Below are 23335 nucleotides of genomic sequence, written 5' to 3' on the forward strand. Positions count from 1 at the left end.
AGGTGTCCCCCCAGAACACTCTCCCATGGCGCGCTCCCCCACGAAGCCCCTCCGAGCTGTCATGCCACCGCAGTGACCATATCCCTGCAGCCAGGGCTGGTCGACTGCTCTCCTGGGTGAATCTCCCTCCCCTGCACGCCCTCCGCTACCCCGGCCACCTGAGCTCTCCCCGGGGCCCTGGGCTCCTCCCTCGCACCTCCTGTTGCCTGGTGACCAGAGCTTTCCTGTCCCCCTGGAGTAGAGAGTGTGGAGCTGGCAGCCCGGGTTCCTGAACGCAGGGAGCTCCAGGATTGCCAGGCACACTGGTGCCGTCCTGAACCCATCTCCTGTTTACAGGACGACGCCTCCCTCCAGGGGCTGCTCTGGGGAGGGGAAGTCAATAGGGAGCACCCCACATCAGCAGGAGCACCCCACATCAGCAGGAGCACCCCTTTGCCAGCAGGAGCACCCCTTCACCAGCAGGGAGCCCCTCCTCACCAGCAGGAACACTACCTCGCCAGCAGGAACACCCCCTCACCAGCAAGGAGCACCCCCTCTCCTGCAGGAGTCCCCCTCACCAACGGGGAGCACCCCTTTGCCAGCAGGGAGCACATCCTCACTAGCAGAAGCCCCCCTCACCAGTAGGAGCCCCCCTCTTGCCAGCAGGAGCACCCCCTCACCAGTAGGAGCCCCCCCTTGCCAGCAGGGAGCACCCCCCTCGCCAGCGGGAGCCCCCCTCGCTGGAGCTGCAACGTTTTCTTCCTCTCTGATGGCCAGTGTCCTCCAGACCTGGGGTGGGAATGGAGCCGAGGGTGATGGAGACACAGGTGTGGCTGTGTGTGTGGACCACGCGTCTCATCGCCTGGGAGGTGCTGGCTGGGGCAGGGCCACCTTCCTCAGGAGAGGGATCTGGCTGGGTCCCATGGGGCCCTGGTTCCCTGCACCCAGGTGGGCAGAGTTCCACGTCCCACAGCGGCCGGTGGGAGGTGAGGCCTCAGCCTTCCGTGGACGCAGCCACTCGAGGTGCCCGCCCCTGTTCCCACCCAGCACGCCGTTCGCAGGTTTCCACACCCCTTCAAATCCAGCCTGGGCCAGGGGATGCTGAGGAGTTTACCCAAAACTGGACCCAGATGCCGGACTCAGGCTCAGCCGGGGAGGGGGAACAGCGTTTCTCAGGGGCCTTCGGGGGGCAGGACAGTGCCTTTGGGGTGCTGGCCGATGCCGGGGCCATGGTGGCTGGTCACTGACCTTGGAGCGTTTCATGTCCTGAGGTCGGGGCCTCCGGGAGCCAGCGGCGCAGGCAGGGCGAGTTCTCACGCTCCGGGTCCTGGGACGGTCCGCATCTGACCACAGAGCTCTTCCTGGCCCTGCACTTCTTGGGACCAGAGCCCCGAGGCCCTGCGCCCGGAAACCCCAGGTGGAAGTGTGGAAAATCCTTCTGACTCACAAAAGCCTCCCTTGTCTCAGCAAGTGTCCCAGCACCGTGGGCTGCAGCGGCCCTGCAGTGGGAACCGGATCGGGAACAGCTCACCTTCCCCAGAGACGCAGGGCCTGCGGGAGGAGGGTGAGGCTCGGCACAGTGAGCCGAGGCCACCTTCGGGTCACGCGAGCCGGCCGTGTGCACTCGGGACAGGCAGGCTGTGCGGGCGCCGAGAGGGGCAGGGCCACTGCGTCCCGTTCCCCGGCACCCACCCGCCGGGGCCAAGGCCCACACGTTCTCCACGCAGCCTCGCTCCAGGCTCCGCGGTGGCCCCGTGGCTGCCGTGCAGACCCGTCCCCTCCGAGGAAGCCAAGCCGGCCAGGCCTGGGCAGTGTCAGTGTCCCAGCTCCCAGAACCGCGGCCGTCGGGCGCAGCCTCCTCTTGGTTGGGCCCAGGGCCCTCCTAATGACCCAGCTGAGCCCCGGTGGCATCTGCCTGGAGTGGTTCCTCCTTCCAGGGCTGCTCCCACCGGGGCTGGGCCTGGGCGCCGGCATGGGGGCCGCAGGTCCTGGGGAGACGCTGTTACCAGCAAGGGCCCCCTCCGGATCCCAGCCGGCTGCGTGGAGGCCACGGGCCCACACTTGGCGCTTCCTGCCTTGGGCGGACCCTGAGAACTCAGCAGCCACCGGGTGAGCCACGCCCATGGGTCGAGGCTGTGGGGACATTGGAGGCTCCCAGAGTGCACCTGCCGCCGCCCAGAGGCCCCCTAGGCTTGCCTGAGGGGCCACACCTGCCACCATTTTAGTCAGGACCTCAGCCGCTCCCCTTTCAGAGGCCTGGCTGGTGGGGGGGCACAGGTGCCCAGGCTTCTGGCCAGTTCCCTGGAGCTGAGCAGCCCCAGGTCTCCTCGGGGCACAGGTCCAGGACCCAGCGCTTGCGAGGGACCTGGTAGAAAACCCGTGTGGCAGGTGAGCAGGCACCCCGGGCGCCCATGTGGCAGGTGAGCAGGCACCCCGGGCGCCCATGCGGCAGGTGAGCAGGCACCCCGGGCGTCCGTGCGGCAGGTGAGCAGGCACCCCGGGCGCCCATGTGGCAGGTGAGCAGGCACCCCGGGCGCCCATGTGGCAGGTGAGCAGGCACCCTGGGTGCCCGCTGTGTGCCTGGGCTGCGGGCAGTGGACTCAGCTCCCTGGGGCCTCCCTCGGGACCCAAGTCCTTCTAAGTTTGGACCTTGATCCTGTTTTGTTTTTTTCTTTTTGTTCTCTGAAGTGAATTACTTGAACAAATTTTTTTTCTTGTTTTTTTTTTTTTTTTTTTTTTTTTTTTTTTTATCCCATTTTTGCGTCAAGTTTTGTAGTAAGCTAAATGGCGGCCTCCAAGGAGCGACAGCTGAGTCCTGATTCCTGGAACCCGAGATATGACCTTATTTGAGAAAGCATCTTTGCACATGGGGTAAAGGTCTCCTGATGAAGTCACCCGGTTTATCTGAGCAGGCTCTAAACCCAGTGGGCAGTCAGAGGCAGATGAGGACGGAGGCCCGCAGAGGAGGCCCCGTGAAGGCAAAGGCCGAGGCTGGAGCCGAGGGTGCTGGGGAGGGGGACCCTGTCCTGGAGCCTCCAGTGGGAGTGAGGCCTGGCTCCACGCTGGACTTCTGCCAGGCTGTGAGGGGATGAACGTGTCAGGTCCCAGCTGCCTTGGGGGACGGCGGCCTCAGTGACTCAGGCTCTTGCAGGGGGTGCTGCAGGTGGGCCGGGTTTGCCTGAGAGATGTTTCCGGGATGCTCCCAGGGCCTGGAGGTGGGGAGCAGAGGGGAATTGATACATCTCCCGCCCCCGCCTGGCTGGGCCCGCCTGGCATCCTGCTGCCCTGGCACCGTCAGCCCGCTGCTATCGATGCCGCCCTGGGGCCCTTGCTGTCCAGCTGCTCATCTTCTAAGGGACGGGGGAGCCCAGCGTCCACAGGTCCTCCCGAGCACCTCTGAGGCCTTGCCCTGCGGCTCCTGTAGGACCAAGCTGCTGTGTCCTGGAGCTAGCGGGCGGCCAGGTGAGTGGGACCCAGGAGCCATGGAGGGGCACAGGGAGGCTGGAGCCTGAGCCAGAACCAGGCTGCACAGCCGGATGATGACCCCACACCAGGGCAGGCTCAGTGGCTGGGCCACCCTGAGAAGAGGAGGGGCAGATGCCAGCCTCCATCACCACCCCAGGGTCACTCAGTAGCCAGGAGCCCAGTAGCCAGCCTGGCAACAGAGAGAGAGAGAGACCCCTCGTTCCACCACAGCCCACAGGATGCCTTGGGGCGTCTTCCACAGCGCCGGTGCTGACACCCTGATTCTCCCTCTCAGTGTGCCAGGCCCGGAGGAGCTGGTGCCGGCAGGGAGGGGAGATCCAGGCCCCTGTGCTGCCTCCTCCCTCAGCAGGTTCTGATGACACACCTGGGCGAGCAGGGAGGGCCTGACCTGCAGAGGCCAAGATTAGGAAGATGGGCGCCCAACTGCCCAGATGTGCCAGGGCCTGGGGCAGGCACTGTTTGCCAAGTTCAGGATGGGGCTGAGGACATGAGTGGAGACCACCCAGAGGGGAACCGGGTCATTCAGTGCCTGCTACAGCGACAGGGTTGGACGTCCAGGCAGCCGAGGAGGAGCAGGAACAGTGGGAAGGGAAGACGTGGCCGGAGCCGAAGGTGGATCCCTAGCAGTGGGGACCCTCTGGGGCTGAGTGGGGCGTATTTGAGGTCCCCAGTGGGTGCTGAGCTATGAGGAAGACAGAGGTGGGGAGGCAGGCAGCGGCGGGCAGGATCCCGGTGCTCTGGGGCAGGGGTCTGTGTTGCTCGCCATCTGATACTTGTCCTTCAAGTCCTTGGTTTCTCGGCACAGACGGGTGGGGCGATGCAGGGAGCGGCTCCGGGTGGCTCCTGGCCTCGAGTACTCTGGGAACAGGGCCCCACCTGTGATTGGGGTATGAATCCTCGCAGTAGGGGCAGAGTGAGCTTGAGGGGTGAGAACCCGGGGCGTTGGCAGACTCCCTGTGGCTGGGAAAGGGCTGCTGGCAGGAGGTGGCTCCGGGCACCCAGCTCTGGGCAGGAAACACGCGCTGTAGACACGTTCTTCATGTGTGTAACCTGGTGTCGGTGTGCGTGTGCACATGTGTCTGTGTGTCCTGGTGTGTGTACGTATGTGTGTATCCTGGTGGTGTATGTGTGCACATGTGTGTCTGTGTGTGTCCTGGTGTTGGTGTGTGTGCGCACATGTGTGTCTCTGTGTGTCCTGGTGGTGTGTGTGCATGTGTCTGTGTGTCCTGGAGATGGTGTGTGTACACATGTGTGTGTGTTTCCTGGTGTTACATGTGCACATGTGTGTCTTTGTGTCCTTATGTTGGTGTGTGTGCATGTGTGTGGGTGTCTTGTGTTGGTGCATATGCACGTGTGTATGTGTCCTGGTGTTGGTGTGTGTACACATGTGTGTATGTATGTGTCCTGGCATTGGTGCATGTACACATGTGTGTGTCCTGTTGCTGGTGTGTGTGCACGTGTTTGTGTTTGTCCTTGTGTTGGTGTGTGTGCACATGCGTGTGTGTGTCCTGGTGTTGGTGTGTGCACGTGTTTATGTGCGTGTCCTGGTGGTGTGTGCACATTTGTGTCTATGTGTGTCCTGGTGTGTGTGCGTGCACGTGTGTGTCTGTGTGTCCTGGTGTTAGGGTGTGTGTGCACATGTGTGTCTGTGTGTCCTGGTGTTGGTGTATGTGCACGTGTGTGTGTGTCCTGGTTGTGTGTGCACATGTGTATGTGCATGTCCTGGTGTTGGTGTGTGTGCATGTGTGACTGTGTTCTTGTGTTAGGGCGTTTGCACATGTGTGCATGCATGTGTCCTGGTGTTGGTGTGTGCGCACACGTGTGTCTGTTTGTGTTCTTGTGTTAGGGCGTTTGCACATGTGTGCATGCGTGTGTCCTGGTGTTGGTGTGTGCGCACACGTGTGTCTGTGTGTGTTCTTGTGTTAGGGCGTTTGCACATGTGTTCATGCGTGTGTCCTGGTGTTGGTGTGTGTGCATGTGTGTCTGTGTGTGTTCTTGTGTTAGGGCGTTTGCACGTGTGCATGCATGTGTCCTGGTGTTGGTGTGTGCGCACACGTGTGTCTGTGTGTGTTCTTGTTAGGGTGCTTGCACATGTGTGTATGCATGTGTCCTGGTGTTGGTGTGTGTGCACACGTGTGTCTGTGTGTGTCCTGGTGTTAGGGCGTTTGCACATGTGTGCATGCGCGTGTCCTGGTGTTGGTGTGTGCGCACACGTGTGTCTGTGTCCTAATGGTGTATGTTCACATGTGTCTGTGTGTCCTGGTGTTGGTCTGTGTGAGCGTGTGTGTCTTCGTGTGTTAGTCATGTCTCGGTGGGTGACAGGAGTTGTGGTTTCTCGGAGCTGGGTCGGCGGGGGGGACAGTGGAGTGTTTCCCTCTATTGCGCGGATGGTTCTTTGGGAGGACCGAACGGCACGCAGTGCCTGCAGGAGCGGGGACGGCCACGGTTCCCCTCCTCCCGTGGCCTCTCCACAGGCTCCCGCTCCGTGGGCTGTGAACCTTCTCATCAGCAGCTGTTGGCTTGAACACGGGATTCCCCGTGTGGATCAGGGGCTATGCCCGTGCATCTGCGTCCGCTGGACCCGACCCAGGCCTGGAGACAGTGCCCTGCTTACCCCACACCCTGCAGGGCAGACGCCACCACCATGTTCTGCGGAGAATTTGAAGGATGAGCAGGGAGGGTGAGGGAACAGGGAGTGAGTCTTGGATGTGGGGACGACGCAGCCCAAGCTGGCTCTGTTTGTCACTGATGAAAATATTTTTGGAAAACCCGCCAGCTGTGAAACTGACTGCACTCCTCTGAAAGACACCCGGTGCGTTCCTCCCTTTGTCGTGGACCGTCCGGGACGGGTAGGCACGTCTGCCTGGGGGTCTCTCGACCTGCAAGAGGGTCCCAATACCTGGAAGAGGGAGTGCGCCTGGAAAAATAATAAAGACAGAGAGAGAGAAAGCGAGGCGTCTGGAGGGCTGATAGGCTGTGCCTAAACGGCAAATTTTATTTCTCAAAGGCCAGGAATAAATACACTTTCTTGGCTCTGGTTTTTCTATGGCCTCTGGTCATAGCAAGAGGAATGCAAATATATGCCTTGCATGGCCTACACAATAGAGAAGTCAGATATGCAATCAGAGGTTGTAAAAAGTAACAGAATTTCCTGTAATCACAAAGCTTGTTTACATCCAAACATTATTCACAAAACTTGTTTACATCCAAACATTATTCACAAAGCTTGTTTGCATCCAAACATTATTCCTCCTGGCTGCAGGTATCTCTGGTTTGACCTTGTTTTAGACTGAGATGTGAAAAGTTTTTCTGGTTTTGCTCATCAGAATATCTTTTAATCGGATTCTCCTTTGTCTACTCCTGACTCAACTTTACTCAACTTCCCCATTCAGGAATCTCTGAGTCAGGAATCAAAGCCATCCCTTATGGTGGCATTTGCTTTGCAAATATCGACAGTTAAACCATTATCTAGGGTACAAGGCAGTCAGGTAAGGTTTAGGTTAAAGGCTTATTCTTAAAGAGTCATAAAAAGGTTAAAAGCAGGAACTGGTTGCCAGCAGGGGGTCACTCGGTCTAGCAGCAACGCATGGTTTTAGGCCCAAACGATATTGTGGTTGATATTAGAAACTGATCATCCATCTTTCAGTTCCTATATTTCCAGATAGCTCGACTGCCTCCAGTAGGAAACTGTGTTTGGGATCAAACTCACCGTCTAGTGAGACTCACGCCTTTTGGGGGTCTCACACGGGAGTGTTCCCCACATCCCTTCTCATGGCGAGGGGCTTAAACCGAGCCTTCGGTAAACCCTGGATGGGACATTCGTCTTTCTAGGAAAATTCTTTCACTGTCGATTCAGGTGTGTCATGCAGACACCTGAAGCCCGTGTGATGTGTCGTGCAGACACCTGAAGCTGCGTGTGGCATCACTCTGCGCATGTCCAACCTTGCAGAGACGGAGCGGAGGAAGCACTCCCCTACACTTGTTTTGGGGCTCTCTGTCTCTGCGCCCTGTGGCCACTCCAGCCCTGGGACTAGTGTCGTGTGTCTCGATGGCCACCCTGGGCTGGGGGGGGAGGGCCGCAGGTCACATCCCCCACAGGTGAGCGCACCTGGCTGGAGCGGGAATGTCTAGTGTTGAGGCATGTGTCCAAGGCTCTGGGAACAGCATGACAGTTGTGTGTGGTTGACTTCCGGGGTCCCGGAACTCCCTCTGCCTGCTCAATCTCACAGACACGGCTGCAAAGGCATCTGTTCCGTTTCCTCACTCGTCAGGTTCTGGCTGGCCCCGTGGTCTCTCCAGATGCTCCTTTCATCTTCCATCGACTTATCCCCATCTTGCAGATGAACAAACCGAGGCTTAGGAAGGTCACTGTCGTTTATTTGTTTGTTTGAGACCGAGTCTTGCTGTCACCCAGGCTGGAGTGCAGTGGAGTAATCTTGGCTCACTGCTACCTTGTCCTCCCAGGTTCAAGTAATTCTCCTGCCTCAGCCTCCCAAGTAGGTGTGATTACAGGCACCCTTCACACTCCGCTAAGTTTTGTATTTTTAGTAGAGATGGGGTTTTCACCATGTTGGTCAGGCTCGTCTCGAACTCCTGACCTCAATTGATCAGCCCACCTCAGCTTCCCAAACTGCTGGGATTACAGGCGTGAGCCACCACGCCCGGCGGAGGAAGGTCAGTGTCTCACTGAGGTAGCCACATGGTGTCAGGGCTCCGAGCTGAAGTTAGCAGATGTCCTGAAGTCTCACTCACTGGTGCATCTGAGCCTCAGGTATCAGCAAAGGGGAGCAGAAGCTTTCGTAGGCAGGAGGGAGCCCCAGCGCACAGCGAGCTGCTGGGCCAGCCCTTCCTCCCCCGAGGAGACTGAGGCTGCTCCGAAGCCTGGGGGCCGAGGCTGTGGTGGGAGCTCTGGTGACTCCACTGGTGGGGGCTGAAGTTAGGTCTGTCTGTGCCTCTTAACAAAGCTTCAGGGGTGTGCACCCGTGGGAGAGTGGGTGCCAGCGCTGCCTGTGAGCGTCCCAGGGACCCCCTCCGCCAGCTGACCTCCTGACCTCTTCCTGCCCCAGTTGTACAAGTATAGAGCTTAAGTTTTCTTGTTTTCTTTTCTTAGATGGAGTTTTGCTCTTGTTGCCCAGGCTGGAGTGCAATGGCGCCATCGCTGCAGCCTCTGCCTCCCAGGTTCAAGCGACTCTCCTGCCTCAGCTTCCCAAGTAGCTAGGATTGCAGGCATAACCCACCATGCCTGGCTAATTTTCTATTTTTAGTAGAGATGGGGTTTCTCCATGTTGGTCAGGCTGGTCTCGACCTCCCCACGTGCTGAGATAACAGGCATGAGCCACTGTGCCCGGCTCAGTTCTCTTTCTTTATTGTGGCAAACATACACATTCTGCAACATTTACAAGTTTTACCACGTTTAAGTGGACAAGTCTGTGGCATTCAGAATGTCCACACCACAGCCACCCTGGCGTCCGACCCCCATCCACCCAGCAGACCCCTGTTCCCATCACCCCTTCCGCTGCCCTCCCCTGCCCTCCCTTTCTCTCCCCTTCCCTCCCCCCCTTCCCTTCCTCACCCTTCTGCTGCCCTCTCCTGCCCTCCCCAGCCCGTGCTGCCATCTGCATTGCACCCTGAGGATCTGGCATCTCCAGCGACCCCCTAGGCATGGGGTCCTGCAGTCTTTGTCCTTTTGTGACTGGCTGATTCCACTTAACACACCGTCCTCAGCTGTCCCCTGCGGCCGCTTGTGTCCGAATGCCCTTCTTCTTAAGGCTGAATGATACCTGGCTGTGTGGACAGGCCACGTTCTGTTCACGGCTTTACCCACTCACCGCCTCTCGGGCTGTCCCGCCGCCTGGCCGTTGTGGACGGTGCTGCTGTCGTCACGGTGTGCACGACCCTGCTTTCAGTTCTTCTGAGCACGTATGCAGAAGCGGCATTGCCGGGTCACAGGACAATTGTATTCTTAGCTTTTCCAGGAACTACCACTGTGTTTTCCATATTGGCGGTACCCACACGCACGCCCCCAGTAGAAAACAAGGTCCCCATATTCCCACGTCCTTACAGCGTTTCTTGTCTCCTGTTTTGATGGTAGCCATCTTCATGGGTGTTAAAGTTTGGTTTTTATTTGTTTGTTTGTTTTAAACAGAGTTTTGCTCTTGTCGCCCAGGCCGGAGTGCAGTGGCACCATCTTGGCTCACTGCAACCTCTGCTTCTTGGGTTCAAGCGATTCTCCTGCCTCAGCTTCCCAAGTATCTGGGATCACTGGCGCTTGCCACCACGCCCAGCTAATTTTTGTATTTTTAGTAGAGACGGGGTTCTGCCATATTGGCGAGGCTGTTCTCAAACTCCTGACCTCAGGTGAGCCACCCCCTCAGTCTCCCAAAGTGCAGGATTACAGATGTGAGCCACCTCGCCTCGCCAAGTTTTTTAGCTTGCTAGAAACATGTAGCTGTCCCAGAACTGCAGAGCTGGAGCTGGGAGAGCTGTCCGGTTCTCCACAGCATGAGCATCGGCCAGGAGGCTTTTGGAGGGAAGGCTGGACTCGTTCTAGACTCCGGCCGTCTGGGGTGGGTCTGGGGTGGGCCAGGGAGTCTGGCTGGGCTGAGCAGCTTTGCCGGCACAGTCAAGCCCCTCTCTCCACAGCCCACGTGCTGGGAAGGTCAGCAGGGGGGCCGCACAGCAGTTAGAACAAAAGCCCACCCCTACCTCCAGCTGCAGCTCCGCAACCCCGTCCAGTGCTGCTGCCTCGGTTGGTCAGGGGGATAACTGGGCTCCTCTGGGATTTCCCGGAAAGTTAAGTATGGGTTGGGAGCTGGGTCAGGGTCTCAGAACCTCCGGGGCTCCTGAGCTGGCCCCAAGCCCAGCCTCCGAGACTCAGCAGCAGTATGAGTCTACACTAACACTGCTCACGTAAAGCAGCCGAGGGTCTCACCGAGGGCGTGCATCCAGCCTCATCTCTGACAGTGCTTGGGTGACGTCCAGCCAGCACGCTGGCCAGCACGCGTCCACCAGCAGCGGCCACGGCGGCCAACGAGTGTTTGGGATTGTTCTCTAATTGACCCTAGACGGCACTGAGTTGGGGTCCGCTTTGCCTCTGGTGCCTTAGTCCTGTTGACTGAAAGATGGGCGCCTCATGGCTCTCCTCAGGTCTGAAGATCCTGAGGTCAGGGGACTGGGTGGACCTCTTGCCCATGCGTGCGACCCCCAACCCCTGGCCCAGTGAAGGGCACCTCGTTAAATTTGTTTCAAATTAACACAACTCTTAGTAGAAGCGGCAGGCATGGTGGCTCACATCTGTAATCTCAGTACTTTGGAAAGCTAAGGCTGGTGATCACTTGAGGTCAAGAGTTCGAGACCAGCCTGACCGACATGGTGAGACCCCATCTCTACTAAAAATACAAAAATTAGCCAGGCATGGTGACATATGCCAGTAATCCCAGCTACTTGGGAGGCTGAGGCAGGAGAATCGCTTGAACCTGGGAGGTAGACATTGCAGTGAGCCGAGATCGTACCACTGCACTCTAGCCTAGATGACAGGAGCGAGACTCTATCTCAAAAAAAAAAAATTCTTAACAGAAGCAATATTTGGGCCACACCACATCAAAATAAAATTCATCGTCATTTACCCGAAATTTGCGCTGGGCTGAGTGCCGTGTCTTATCCGGCAGCCCTGACCCGGCCCTTGGCCTCGGACGCTGCAGCAGTCGGAGGCAGGCCTGGCACACGCCTCCTAGGAGGGGCCGGAGCACGCCTGGGAGATGTTCCGGGGACAGGAGGGTGGTCTCAGGAAGCCGTGGCGGGAGCTGGCCCCGGGAATGGTCCAGAAGGCAGGCGAGGGTTCCTCTCGCATGAAGGCCCCCTGGAAGGGAAGGGAAGGGACAGAAAACAGCCTGGGTTTTAGTTCAAAAAAGAAAAGAAAAAAGGGACTGTTACCAGAAGGGGTCCCAATCCAGACCCCGAAAGAGCTGGGGCGAGTGCCCGCCGTAACGCAAAAGCAGGTGCGTGAAGAACGTGAGGGGAGGAGGCGCGGCTGCTCCGGGGCAGCGGGCGCCTGGGCTCCGACCCAGGATTCTTCCTGTCACTTCTTGACTGTGCGCTAAATGGGTGATTAGCCATGAATTTTCCAGGTAAAGTGGTACTCAATTCCCAGAGCCGAGGGTCCCTCCCCTTTTCAGACCAGAGGTCACCTCCGGCCGTGGCCTTGGCCTCCGTGAACTGCCGTGGGGCTGGTGGGAGTGTCTCTGAGCAAACTAATGCGTTCTAATCAGCGCGTAATGAGCAGTGGGGACAACCAGATGCCACTCTCATGCCAGCCTGGTTTCGGTGGGTATTGGATGGCTTCTTCACCGCGCAAGGTCTTCAGGGCCTGCCTCTGGTGCCGACCTCCCGTCTCGCCCTGTGACTGAGACGGCCTGAGCTCCTGGCAGTGCGGCCCAGCAGGTCTCAGCCTCGTTTGACTCAGGCCCTGTTCACCATGGAGTCGCCGTGCTTCGGGTGCCCCGTGGTTCCCTTGCTGACGGAACCAGGCGCAGTGAGCTTTGCCATGTACACAGTCAGGGTGCTGGGCTCCATGGGAATCTGCACTGCCCACCTCCCGGAGGGATCAGGCTGCTCACTGAGCCTGTTCAGAGCACAGGCCGCAAACGGAGCCCCTTCCCCGAGTCCTAGACGAGGGTCTGGGAACCCACCCCAGACAAGCCTTGGGGTTGATCTGGCTCAGGGTCTCAGTCCCAGCAGCCACTCCAGGGTGGCCTCTGCAGGGCCCAAGGCAGGTGGCCCCAGTGCCTGATTAGGGACCCGGAGAGGTCAGGTGAGGCCCCAGCATGGAGCAGGAGAGGGGGCCACGGCCAGGCTGCCTGGGTCATGCCCTCTGCGGGGTCCTCAGGGCTTGTGGTGACCACCACGGCAGTGCCTGCTTCCGACAGTGCAGTGGCGCTGCAGGACGGTGTGCCCCAGGTGCCAGCATTGGGAAGAATCTTGAGTTTCTGGAAACTTCTGCCTGTTGCACCAACACCGGCTCCCTCCCCGACACCTTTCATCCTGCTGAGGTCCCCAAAGCCCCACGAGGAGGAGGGGCCCCGGAATCCCCCAGTCTGAAGGTGGCGCCAGGCCCCGGCCTCCAGGTGACTCGCGGCAAGGAGCAGCATGGCTGGGAGGGCACGTCGCCACGTGTCCCAGTGCGTCCTTGCGCGTCCCTGTGAGTGCGGGCGCTGAGCTCTGAGACTCTGCCTCCCTTTCGGTCTGACTCAGGTCTCCATCCACCAGTCCAGGCCTTGCTCCCCTCCCCCAGCCCTCACCCTGGAAACACCACCCCCTCCCTGTCCTGTGTCCTGTGACCCCACCTCCCAGGTGGGCCCCCAGCGACCCTCAGACCGTGACCCTCCGAGGTGAGGTTCTGGCAGGTGCCCCTTGGGCCGCTCCACTCCGTCCCTAAACCGACCCCATCCCCGCCGCTTCCCCGGCCATCGCCCCCTTCAGACTGGCCCAGCTGCTCCCCTTGGCTGGAATGAGACCGACCGCCTGGGCCGTGCTGAGCTCCGCCTCCTCCTCTGCCCGCTTCCGGCCCCCCGCTGCCCTCCGCCCCCTGCCTTAGTGCTGGGCTTCCCCTGCAGGGGCTCCGTGCACGCGTCAGGTGTGTCTGCTGGAAGCTTCTGAGGCGCCCTCTGGGCAGGCACAGGGAGGGACGCAGCCACCCTCCCTCCCTGCTGCTGCCTTGGCTAAGGAGGCCAGGGGGACAGGCATGTGTGGCCGCGGGCAGGCGGCCCGAGGGTCCTCCCCTCCCGGGGCGGAGGAGCTTTCGCTCAGCCTCTTCCTCCCACAGCTCAAGCTCTGGGAAGGCAGCATCTCTGCTCCCCTGCCCAGAAGCAGATGCGGGTGCACCTGGGTCTTCCCATCCTCACAGGGCGGCTCGGGACGAGACAGGAGGAGCCTGCCCAGGTCTCTCGACCTGAGAGTGTCTCCTCCCAACAGCCTCGCCCGGTGGGGTCCGGCAGGCACGACTAAAGCAGTGCGGTGGTTTCTGGAAGATTCTGGAGGGTCCCGGGCTACCCAGGAGGCCACTTGATGGGGGCAGTGGAAAAGGGGACCCACAGCTAAGACTCCTGTAAACCAAACAGGTGCGATCCTGGGTGATTCTCCTCCGATCTTCCGAACCACATCCAGAAATAAAGTCACGGAGGTGATAGCAAAGCTTCTTGGGTTTTTTTAACTGCCTCTTCCAGGGGAAAATGCAGAGGTAGCTTCGGCTGCCCCGGCTGGAGAGGGTGTCCCTTGAGCTCTGACCCCTGACCCACGGGCTGCTTGCCCAGGAGTCGGTGACCGCCTCACGCTCAGGACACAATGGACCGCGAGGCTTCCAGCTCTGACGGCAGCAGGGTTTGAATCACCAGGTTTTGGGCAGCAGTGCCAGAGCCTGGCCCCAAACTGCTTCTGTGCGTAATCTCAGCCAGGATCTTTTCTTTTCTTCTGGTTTAATCATGTCCAGAAACTATATCCCACCAGAGTGGCCGCTGTGGCTTTCTCCGTGAGACAGCAGGTGGCCCAGGTGTTCTCGTGTTCATCCACGTGAGGGTTCTGGAAGCCCTGCCAGGGGCACCTGAGTGAGCTCATCTCTCGGGGGTCAGCCGATGCCCTGGCCGGGCACCTGGAGCCACCCTCCACCCTGTCTCCTCGGACACTGTGGCTTTCCTGGTCCTGGTCCTGCCGTCCCAGGAAAGCTGAGGGGGCAGGGAGGGGAGGGCGCCCGGTTCTGTCCCTTACACCAGGGGAAGCCCAGAACTTTCTCTGGCCCATGTGGGCCTGGGGTCCCCTGTGGCACTCCTGGTGGCCCTGTGGCCACCTCCTTGCCTTGGGTGGCTGCTGAGGCTCTGTGAGACTGGGCCTCCAGGTGGGGGTGTCGCCTGAACGTCCTGCCCGTCCCCGGCTTGCCCTTGGAGGCGGCGTTGCTCCCTGCAGCAGCCCAAGCTTTGGGAATGGACAGAGGGGCGGGCAGCAGAGGCTGGCGGCGGAGGGAGGCCTCTTGGAGGGGTGCCCTTGTGTGTCTAGGAGAGACAGGCCCGGGGCAGCAGCTGTGATTGGAGTTTGAGGAGATGGGCTTCTTGAGGCCACAGGACTTGGGATCCCAGGAGTCCCCCCGAGCTGCGCAGGGGGCAGCAGTGTGTGCAAGCTGAAAGCAGAGATCAGCCGAAGGTGTGCTTGGCGGGCATGGGGTGGAGCCCGTGGAAGGGAGCAGTGTGACTGAGGGCCCAGCTTGTGTGGGTGGATGGTGCAAGTAGGTCTGGTTTCTGCATGTGTGTGCACATACGTGTGTACGCAACATGTGATTCCTTCTAGGAAAAGGCTGGGGGCCGTGTGGACACCAGGCAGGCACTTATGGCCACTCCCACTTGTGTGTGCACGCACACACACACACACACACGCACGTACATAAATGCACACACATGCACATAGTGTACACACACATGCTCACAGTGTACACATATGCACACTCATACATGCACACATATATGCACACACAACACATGCATGCACACACATAATGCACATGCACACACAAGTCACGCACACACATGCACACACATGCACACATGCACACACATACATGCTCACACAGTGTACACATGCGCACCCATACATGCACACACACATGCACACACGTAACGCACACATGCACACACACGCACACACATAATGCACATGCACACACAAGTCACACACACATACATGCACACACACATGCACGCACACACACACACTCTGCTGCAGCCTCTGCAGCCTGTCAGGACTGGTAGGCACACGGCAGACCCGAAGGCCCATGGCCCACCTGCTCAGTACCAGTCTCGCTGGCCACCGCTCCTGCCGAGTCCACTGTTCATCAAATATTTTCTGAGCCCCAGTGGTCTGGGTGTGCTGGGGGCTGGGCAGCGCTATTCCTCCCTCTCAGAAGGTGAGTTCTAGAATCTTCCATCAACCAGATGAGGAAGGAAAGCCCCCTATTGGGTGCTCCATCTGTGACGAGGGTGCTCCAGAGTCCCTGGGTCTGCGTGAGATGTCCCGCCCTGCCTCTGTGCATTGCTTGTGGCTTTTGTTTGAATCTGGCTTCATTTTCTGCAGCGAGAATGCCAGGTTTCCACAGGGCCTGACTACCCCGTGAGCGCTCCAGTCCTGGGGTTTGGTTCTTCTGCTGCAAATCAGCAGGACTTTACCTGTCAACTGGCGTCCAGCAACCCTGATCCCATAGGAGCTGGAGGGGACTTCCTGCCAGGTTGAGACCACAGGTGCAGGGGTGGGGGCGGGGCGGGAATGGGAATGGGGCCAGGTGGCTCCTCTGGCCCCCACCTCCCCGCCACGCCTGCTTCCGGCCTTCCTGAAGGACGGGATCCCTTTCCTACGTGAACTTGCCGAGTGCGTGGCGTGAGAAGCTAAGGAGACACATCCTACCTTTGCTGCCTCTGGAACAGCTAGAGGTCACGCGCGTCACCACCCCGACGTGAAGACTCTTAGCTGCGCTCGGGCGCTCGTGTGGGGTGCGGGGCAGCTGGGCCGGGCTTCATCCTCCCGTCCTGGACGACAGCGATAATTTGATAACAGGAGTTGTGCGAGCTTACTTCTTGTAAAAGATTCTCTGGAGGCTTCAGTGTAACCACTGTCATTCCTTCTCTCAGTGTTTGAAAACTTACCAGTGAGTCTGTCCGGCCTGGAAGGTTTAGGTGGGGGAGGCAAGGTCAAGTCGAGGATTTGATCCCCATGAGACACAGCACTATTCAGGGCCTCTTTCTGGATTTTGATAGGCTTCGTTTCCCAGAGAATGTGGCTTCACAGATACGCCTTCTCCCTCCGCGGCGGAGAACGGGAAGCTGAGGTCCAGGTGTGGGCAGGGCTGCACGCCCCGGAGGCTCCTGCCGCGTCCAGCTTCAGTGGCTCCAGCCGTCCCTGGGTCTGTGGTCACATGGTCACATGCCTGTCGCTGTGGCCCTTGCCCTTTTCTCCTCTCCATAGAAGGACATTAGTCACCGGAGTGAGAGCCCACCCTCCTCCGGGGTGACCTCGTCTACCACCCAGCCAGGGCCATTCACAGATACCCGTGCCAGGACATCAACTTCCCCTGTGGGGACCCCAGTTGAACCCCCTCCGCTATCTTTGTACATTTGCAGGATCTACAGGGGTGACTTTTCCCTTAAGCACAGTTTCAGCTGCGTCTTAGGGTTTTGATAGGTTATATTTTCATTATAATTTGGTTCAAAAGAAAACCAAATTCCACATGTTCTCACAAGTGGGAGCTAAGTGATGAGAACCTGTGGACACACAGAGGGGACCCACACACCCTGGGAACCACTTGAGGGTGGAGGGTGGGAGGAGGGAGAGGAGCAGGAAAGATGACTGGTGGTCACTGCCACTAAACCCAGACACACGAGAGGTGCTGGGTTCAATACCTGGGTGATGAAATCATCTGTACCACAAACCCCCATGACACCAACTTACCTGCATAACAGCACTGCACATGTTCCCCTGGACTTAAAAGTTAAAAACCAAAACCAAACTGGAAGAGAAATACTAAACACTTTAAAATGTTTTAAAAAGTGAGTAACATCTCAATTACATTAAACATTAAAAAGAATAGGTAGGGGCTGGGCGCGGTGGCTCGCGTCTGTAATCCCAGCACTTTGGGAGGCCAGGACAGACACATCACCTGAGTTTGGGAGATTGAGACCATCCTGGCCAACACCGTGAAACTCCATCTCTACTGAAAAAAACAAAAATTAGCCGGGAATGGTGGCACATGCCTGTAGTCCCAGGTACTTGGGAGGCTGAGGCAGGAGAATCACTTGAACCTGGGAAGTAGAGGCTGCAGTGAGCTGAGATTACACCACTACACTCCAGCATGGAGTGAGACTCTGTCTCAAGAAAATAAAATAAAATAAAATAAAATAAATAAAAAGAGGCCGGGCGCGGTGGCTCAAGCCTGTAATCCCAGCACTTTGGGAGGCCGAGGTGGGTGGATCACGAGGTCAAGAGATCGAGACCATCCTGGTCAACATGGTGAAACCCCGTCTCTACTAAAAATACAAAAAATTAGCTGGGCATGGTGGCGCGTGCCTGTAATCCCAGCTACTCAGGAGGCTGAGGCAGGAGAATTGCCTGAACCCAGGAGGTGGAGGTTGCGGTGAGCCGAGATCGCGCCATTGCACTCCAGCCTGGGTAACAAGAGTGAAACACTGTCTCAAAAAAAAAAATAAATAAAAATAAAAAAAAATAAATAAAAAAAAATAAAAAGAATAGGTGAATTCATGGGTTAATAGTGTGTTAATATACTATGTGTATATTGCTAAGAATTAGCTTAGTAACATGGGTGACTTTTTGGAAGCATTAACAATTAAATTAATGAAGATATAACGATGCAAGCGGATAGATTTTTTTTTTTTTTTTTTTTTTTTTTTTTTTTTGAGACGGAATCGCCCAGGCTGGAGTGCAGTGATGTGATCTTGGCTCACTGTGACCTCCCGCCTCCCAGGTTCAAGCAATTCTCCTTTCTCAGCCTCCAAGTAGCTGGGATTACAGGTGTGTGCCACCATGTCCAGCTAATTTTTGTATCTTTAGTAGAGACGTGGTTTTGCCATGTTGGCCAGGCTGTCTTCAACTTCTGGCCTCAAGTGATACACCAGCCTCAGCCTCCCCAAATGCTGGGATGACAGGTGTGAGCCACCATGCCCAACCCATACAGACATTTTAACCATGTTTGATACATTTTATATTTTACCATCTATCCAAAGTAATTGGAATCCAATTAGTCAAAGTGATAAATAAATTAGAAGAGCCTCCTACCCTAGCTAACCTTTCCAAAACCACTGAGAGCAGGGGCATTTCCTGCAGGACAGTTTCTAACATGGTGACAGGACAGCAGATTCCGTGAAAACACTAAGATAACATTATGTATTATTTAGCAAGAAAATATTAAAATTAAGGTGTGCCATTTGACTTTGCTTGTTTTTACCTGTGTTGAAAACAAGCACTGAGACAAAGGATCTTTTAGCGTCGCAATTTTTACTTCCTGGATGGCAGGAAGGGGCCCCTGGCGAGCCATGGTGCCACGAGAGTGCAATGAACAAAGGAAAGCAGACAGATTTATCCCTTATGCATTTGGGGTCGTCCTTACTGCTGTGTCTGATCTCTGTTGGCTGGAGCCAGACCTCACAAATTTAAAACTAAACGATTGGCTAATTACTTAAAATTTTTCTAAACAGGTAAAGGCAATGGAGAGCTGGGACATGCCTGTGAGCACGTCCAGGACAGACATCTTGGTTAAAATGCAAGGACAGAGAATGTACTACGTGCCTGTAAGCACAGTACGTCTAACAGCTACATAACGTAGAGCTTAGCAAAAAGCTATTAGCACACTTATGATTTATTCTTTAACAAGAAAGGAAACTTTAAAGAGGAACATTTTTACTTCCCACAACCCATGAAGCGATTTTTCTATATAAAAGTCATAGAATTAAAAAGAATTCACACACACACCCTCACTAGTTCAAAACGTTATCTCACTCCGATCACGGCTCATTCTTCCCGTGGGTTTCTTGACCTGTTGTGCGGTTTCCCCGGCCCAAGGATTCCCTGTCATCTCTCCATGGCTGTTCTCTGTGGCTGCCCTCTGTGGCCACTCTCCGTGGCCGCTCTCCGTGGCCGCTCTCCGCTTCATTTCCAGCTGTCAAAGCTCCTCTCTTGGCCTTGTGGTGCGGAGTCGGGCTGGGCAGCGGCTGGGTGCGTTTCCACATAGCCGACCATTAGCTCAGTCCTGCTCACGTGTTGTTCAAATCGTCTTTGTCTCTAGTGATTGGATTCACCAGTTCCGGCGCGAGGCATCTTGACTCTCCAGCTGTTCCCTGGGGTAGTCCGCTTCTCCCCAGTTCTGCGCTGTTGGCGAAGTGGGGCCATCACCAGGGCGCGGGTTCGAGGCCTGGTCTGCCACGGTCCTCCGGTTAGTACGAGCGCACGTGTCTTCTTCTTTTTTTCTTATTTTGGATTAATTTTATTAGTATTAGTCCATTTTCTTCCTGTGTCAGCTTGCCAGCTGTGTGGTCTGCTGTTCCCACGGCCGTCACCCCAGCGTCTGCCCTGCACCAGCCTCTGCCGCCTGCCCCCCGAGCCAGCGTCCTCTGAGCTGTGCGTTGCGGTGTTTCCACCGGGAACCATCTTCCTTCCGCTCGGGACCGATCTCCACGGGTTTCGTTGGTCTGGCGACGTCCTGGAGGCAGCGTTCGGGGCGCGGAGGCGGGGGCGGCGGCCGCCTCTGTCCGTGCAGGCACCTTCCATGGCCTCCAGCCTCTGTTTCTCTGGCCACTGTGGGCAGCTCCTCCCTCGTGGCCAGGAGCTGCAGCTACACATCTTGTTTTCTGGTTTTTAAATGTATACTCGTTTCTCCTGGAAAAGAGAGTGAGCAGTTAGGCCTTTCAAAGACTTTCCTCCGGCCTTGTGGGCGCTGAGCGCCGCGCCGAGGAACTCTGGCCTGCGACGTGTGTCCTTAGGACGGACCCAGCTGTTGCTGGTTGCTGGGGCAGATCGACCTGGTGTCAGTTGTGGGTTTTGCCTTTCGAGGTCCGTGGAGGTCACTGTCCTTCAACAGCAATGGAAGCTTATTTTTTAAACGTCCTTTTAACTTACCGCCCTGAGAAAATAGAAATTAGTGACTTGCGTTTGCACAGAGAAATCATTCTCCGTTGAGAGCGGTGAATTTAGCGCGTATTAGCCCGACTGTTCTTATGATGCAAGCCAAATATTTAAGGTTTCAATGAGGCAATTAGACGAAGAGAGTTATCTCAGAAACTGTCAATCAAATATATTTCCCCTTCTCTCTTCTCTTAATGAAACAAAAGAAGAAAGTAAAGAAACAGAGGCGGATTTGGGTTCAGTTTGCCAAGCAAAATTTCAAACTTAAAACTTGAGGAGACGCTCTGCCAGTCTGCAGCCTTGTTTGATGGATGCCCGAGTCTTGCTCCTCGGCCTGCACACTTGGGGACGTGCGTTCCCAAGTCCAGGACACTCAGAGGAGTCCATGCAGCGCCCAGCCCCTTGGCGGGGAACATCTGCTCCTGTGCGGCTGCCTCTGACCAGCCTCGCTGCCTTGCTGACCTGCTGCCCCTCAGAGGGCTGGGGGCCAGCCTAGGCAGCTTTCTTCACTTTCTGGGGGTCTTTGGCAGGGGGGAGGCTGGGCAGCTTAACTCATTTATCTGGGGGATCTTTTGCCGGGACCCCCAGATGTGGCTCCCGTGTGCCTGCAGGAACCAGTGGTGTTACCAGCAGGGCCGTGCTGGCAGGTGCTGGGACCCAAGGGTTGGAGGGCTCAGGAGTGGCCCCCTTCCTCCTCGGAGCTGGGGTCCCTTTGACCAGTCCTGCTGTGTACACCCAGGATGCCTCTCTGTTCAGCTCCCAGAACCCACTTCCCCAGAAGGAATGTGAACCTGGGGCAAGGCACTGCCTCCCTGGGGCCCCACAGAATGACCTTGGGCACAGGGCACCAGAGACCTTATCCTAACCGAGTATAAAAATAGCACAGAAATCACTGCCGGGAGCCACAGCGTGCCCTGCTTATCTTGGGCAGCAGCAGCAGCTCAGCCGGACCGATTAGGGAGTATTTTTGGCCGGATGATGCTGGAGCAGCCAGCCCAGGCACCAGGACAGAGGGGCATCACTAGCAGGTCAGCCCCGAGCCCCCGGGAAGCCACGGCGCCGGCCCCAGTTTCGAGGCCCCCCTCCTGGAGGGCCAGTCTGAGTGCACGCCGGGTGCTTTATGCATGGTGCACATTTTCATTTGTACGTAGACACATACCTTTGAAGTTGTTACCCGTCGCCCTGCACATGGGGAATAGCTGCCCTCATGCCCGTCAGTGCGAGTGGGCGAAGAAAATGTGGCCCGTGTGTGCAGCGGATGCTCGACAGCCGCGTAACGGAAGGAGATGCTGGCACGGGCTACGCCGCGGGAGCTGTGCGGACGTTGTGCCTCGGGCCCTGTCGGGTCCCTCCTGGGAGGTCCCTGGAGCCTCATATCCGCAGAACGGCAGGTGCCAGGCTGGGCAGAGCCCTTCCTTCCTTGTGGGAGGATGGGAGGACTCTGGAGACGGACAGTGAGGGCAGACGCACCGAGGTGCGGTGGTGCTTGGTCATCCAACACTTCAGGATAGTTAAATGGTCACTTTACGTATCGTTTTACTACAATTAAATAAAATGGATTTTTTAAGAAACAGGAAAAAGCAAAGTTAGAACCCAGAAACAATTTTACCAGTTACCTGAGCTGCTGCTGAGAACCCAAGCCCCTCGAGGTGCCAAGGGCAGTGGCGGGGCCGTGGCTGGCAGCCAGAATTCTCGTCCCCCCAACAGCCCGGATGCTGGGATGGTCTGACACCCCCAAATCCCGCCCACCTCACACAGCCCTTCTGGGGGCTCTGGTTTCTCAAGGGTCGGGCGACTCATGTTTCTAGGAAAGGCCGTGCGTGGGGCTGGTGGCGGGGCAGGGGAACGTCCCGAGGACAGGTTTCCCCCACACTGTCCCTGCCTTCCCTGCTGCCCCCTGAGCACTGGAGGGTCCTGCTCTCTGGAATGGGGGCTGTGTCGCTGCAGCCCGGGCACAAGGCAGAGAGGCCGTGAGGCTGGGACCCCACCAGGGCCCAGGAGTAGGCGGAGCCCTCCCTGGGAGTCCCTTCCCTGCTTCTTGCGTGCCTGGCATGGAGCAGGCCTGGGTGGACGGCTGCACTGACGAAGGAGCCCCGTTTCATGGACACAGCCCCATCAGGAACCCTGGCCTCGAGGACCTGCAGGACCCAGGGATGGCCCCTCCGAGGCTGAGGCCCAGCGACCACTTCCTGGGAGGCCCTGTGTAGCTCTGAGGCTGACCCATGGGTGCTTGCTGGCTGATGGGTCCCATAGAGCGGCATCGGTCCTTCCTGCGGCCACCGACGGCCGCTGCCTCCTTTTCCCACGATTACTTGAGGCCACGTGCCTTACGGCGCCTCTCAGCAGCGTTTCCCAGGAGAGGACAGTGAGGCTGAGGACCCTGCCCACGACTCGGCAGCACGGGGGCCTGCACAGCCGTTTTTGAGGTTCCTGCTGGTTGTCCACAGTGGCCGCGTGTTCCACGGGTCTCCAGTGTGTGGGAGGTGCAGCGGCTTCCACTATCTTGTCGTCACGGGGCCGGGCTTGTGGCTGTGAGCATCTGGCCGCACCCCACGGGGTCCCTCGCACAGTCGACCGCGTAAGTGCCCGGGCGCGGTGGCACCCGCACGTGCTCCTCTGTGCCAGTTCAAGTCTTTGCCCTCTTGTCCTCTGGGTTTGGAGTTTCCCTGCGGGTCTGCAGGCGTCTCCATGTGATCGGGACACTGCTGGGGGCATGGGGAGGGCCGTGGGCGAGGGCAGGTACCAGCAGCACCGGGCTTGCTCCCCCGCCCTTGAGAGCGCGTTTCAGGAAGAGAAGCGTGTCATTTCCGTGCAGACCACTTTGTCGGCCTTTCCCTTATGAAAACGCACGGGGGGCTGTGGCGGGTCTGCAGCCATCATTCTGAGTGCGAATCTGTGCTCTGTGGCTTTGGGGCCATGGGGGGGCTGCAGGCTGTGCTCCTGTAAGCGTGGGCCACCCCACAGGATCCCCTCAGCCCCAGGGGGACCCACTGCTCTCTGGGGGTGAAGTTCAGGGAACCTGGTCAGTCCCTGCCAGCTGGGCAGAAAGGCCCTCGAGTGACCCCAATGACAGGCAGGAGGCGTATGGGGGTCCCAGCTGCCTGGCCCATGGTGACACCTGTGCGCCTTCAGCCTGCATGGACTGGATTCTGGGGGGAGATCGAAGCAGCCATGGGGAGCAGGTGGCATGAGGGGAGGCCCAGGCCAA

General features: G+C 57.8%; 1 protein-coding gene and 1 long non-coding RNA gene across 3 annotated transcripts in view; one reads left to right on the top strand and one right to left on the bottom strand.

Moving 5' to 3' along the window:
• SLC12A7 (solute carrier family 12 member 7) overlaps positions 1–23335 on the top strand; it is a 99031-nt gene that overhangs the window by 16050 nt on the left and 59646 nt on the right. The gene's annotated exons all lie outside the window — the stretch shown is intronic.
• On the bottom strand, positions 9040–16495 carry LOC104652101 (uncharacterized). Its single transcript, XR_745446.3, has 3 exons — positions 16143–16495; positions 15904–16025; positions 9040–11323 (listed from the first exon to the last, which is right to left on the bottom strand). It is a non-coding gene; the product is annotated as an uncharacterized LOC104652101 (long non-coding RNA).

This window comes from Saimiri boliviensis, chromosome 1 (assembly GCF_048565385.1).
Source record: "Saimiri boliviensis isolate mSaiBol1 chromosome 1, mSaiBol1.pri, whole genome shotgun sequence".
Lineage (NCBI taxonomy): Eukaryota > Metazoa > Chordata > Mammalia > Primates > Cebidae > Saimiri > Saimiri boliviensis.